Raw genomic sequence first — 2,500 nt, 5'->3', positions numbered from 1 at the left:
TGGAATCGATTCTGAATAAAACTCACTACACCCAGGCAGGTAAAATCAACAAATCGAGGAATGATACGTTATAATTAATCGCCGCGCAATCGCCTTCGTCTCCCTATCATTCCGCTCGGATGCGTTCTACTTTATTATGCCAATCATAAAATTAAATCGATCTTTGTGTTAAAAGGTTTGGCCAAAGATTTTTTTTTTTTTTTTTTAAGGCTTTTACGGCGCTTGTAACATATTTGGGCCATTTCAGTGCCAGTAGAAAGGGAGAAAGGGGGATAGTCAATTAAAGCAACCAAGAAAAAGTAAGACACTGTGGAATGATATGTTTTGTTTGTTTTTAAGGGTTTTATGGCGCTTGCAACACTTTTAGGATATAGAATTACAATTAAAGCACCCAAGAAAAAGTAAGACAAAGGGGAACTAGGAACAAATAGGGATCAGATGTAGATTCCAAGAGCATACCATCAATGTACTTAGTTTGAATCACCTATATGTCTCATCCGGACACAAGCACGAAATCCAACAAAGAGAACACACTCAAATGCTTACATTATGCATTCAAAATAACAAATATAATAACATAACAGAGAGATGATATACAAGGAAAAAAATATCTTCTCCCAAAACAATACTATGCATTTGACTGTTTCCTCCAGCCAAGACTCCAACCAGGGCCAGGACAAAACCAAGTAACCTCATTCCAAGACAAGAGAAAGCATGTTGGAAAACAGATAAAGGGGATAGAAGACACAGTATGTACCCCCCTGCACGCTATGGGAGGGGAATGATACAAAAAGGGAATAGAAAGTGATTCTAAGAGCATACTAGCATTGCCGCATAGCTTGAGAACTCCTAAAAGTCTCATCCAGCCGCAAGCTGGATTCCCACTAAGAGGCAACACAGTAAAATTCTTACATTATACATTCAAAACAACACATATTATAACAATAAATAACAGAGAGATGATTTACAAGGAAAAGAAATATCATCTCCCTAAACTCTAATTATCCATTTGACTGTTTCCCAACCAGCCAAGGACTCCGACAAGGGAAAAGACTAAACCAAGTAATCTCATTTCAAGACAAAGAGAAAAAAAATCAAGTTAGAAAACAGAAATAGGGGTATAGATAGTTCGAAGATGGCGTCACTCAGGTCTTTGTTATTGTTTTTAGCCATCGGCGTTTATGAGTAATGCTTACTGAACTGTAATAACCCGACTATAAACGTTCATGGATACACACAGTTTTGTGTGTTGGTCCGTTAGACTTCCGGATGGCAATGTTATGAGCTTCTTAACCAAACGCATACTATCTATAGAAGACAAAGTAAGTGACCTCCTGCTCACTGTGGGAGGTCAGGCCATAGGGAATAAAAGACACAGTAAGTGACCTCCCTGCCCACTGTGGGAGGTCAGGTCGTAGGGGAATAGAAGTCACATTAAGTGACCTCCCTGCCCACTGTGGGAGGTCAGGCCATAGGGAATAGAAGACAAAGTAAGTGACCTCCCTACTCACTGTGGGAGGTCAGTCACCCCACTCAGAATAATGTCTTTATTAATTCAACATCTCCAAGGAGAATCGTCTTCAACTACCTGTAAAAATACGACACGTCATGTTCTCCTTCCACTCTAACACGCCATTTACACCAACAACTTCAAAGACATTTCTGGTTCCTGCCTTTTATTGATTCTGAATAAAACTCACAACGCCAAGGCAGGTACAATAAATCAATCGGGAAATGACATCATGACATAATTAATCGGAGCGCAATCGCCTTCATCTCTCTATCATTCCGCTCGGGTGAGTTCTACTTTATTCTGCTAATCATATAATTGAATTGATCTTTATGTTAAAAGGTGTGGCCAGATATATATCATATATTTTGTTAACGTGTTGCGACACGTAATTTGTGTAATTTCAGTGCCGGTAAAAAGGAGGAAATTGGAATTAGTCCAAGATTGCGGTTATGTGGTTCCAGTGGTATGACACTCGCTTTCGGATCGAAAGGTCCTGGGTTCGGGCTCGCTCGGCGCACAGTTGAGTCCTTGGAGCAGGCTCTTTTTTCACCTTCTCTCACCGTACTCAGGTGTAAAATGAGTACATGGCCGTAACAGCGTTGTCTTTGTCCGACAAATTGTAATACCGCCTAACAGGCGTCATGTCCCGTCCTACATGTTCAAACCTACTGGTTCAAATAGGGCACAGAAGTAGATTCTAAGTGAAAATTATTAATGTGCTTTGTGAGATCACCTAAAAGTCTCATCCAGTCGTAAGCATATAGGAAATCGCTCTGATGCCTGAAAAACATGATATACAGAACAACAAAAAAAATATTACAGAATATACCAGAGAAATGATTTACAAGGAAAAACATCTTCCAGAACTAACACAATACATTTGACTGTTTCCCTCCCAATAAAGGACTACGGCCAGGGCAAAGACAAATGAGTGATCCCATTCCATGATAAAGACAGAAAGCAAGTTGGAAAACAGAGTGAGAAAGA

The 2,500-nt window shown here is 39.8% G+C and overlaps 1 protein-coding gene across 1 annotated transcript in view; it reads right to left on the bottom strand.

Moving 5' to 3' along the window:
- The window catches only part of LOC144978902 (uncharacterized), a 296,697-nt gene that overhangs the window by 95,645 nt on the left and 198,552 nt on the right, over positions 1–2,500 (bottom strand). The gene's annotated exons all lie outside the window — the stretch shown is intronic.

This window comes from Berghia stephanieae, chromosome 8, assembly GCF_034508935.2.
Source record: "Berghia stephanieae isolate SIO BIC M18660-M18661 chromosome 8, UCSD_Bste_1.3, whole genome shotgun sequence".
NCBI classification, from domain to species: domain Eukaryota; kingdom Metazoa; phylum Mollusca; class Gastropoda; order Nudibranchia; family Aeolidiidae; genus Berghia; species Berghia stephanieae.
The sequence above is the reverse complement of the archived record's forward strand: the minus strand, read 5'-3'. Positions and strand labels throughout refer to the sequence as shown.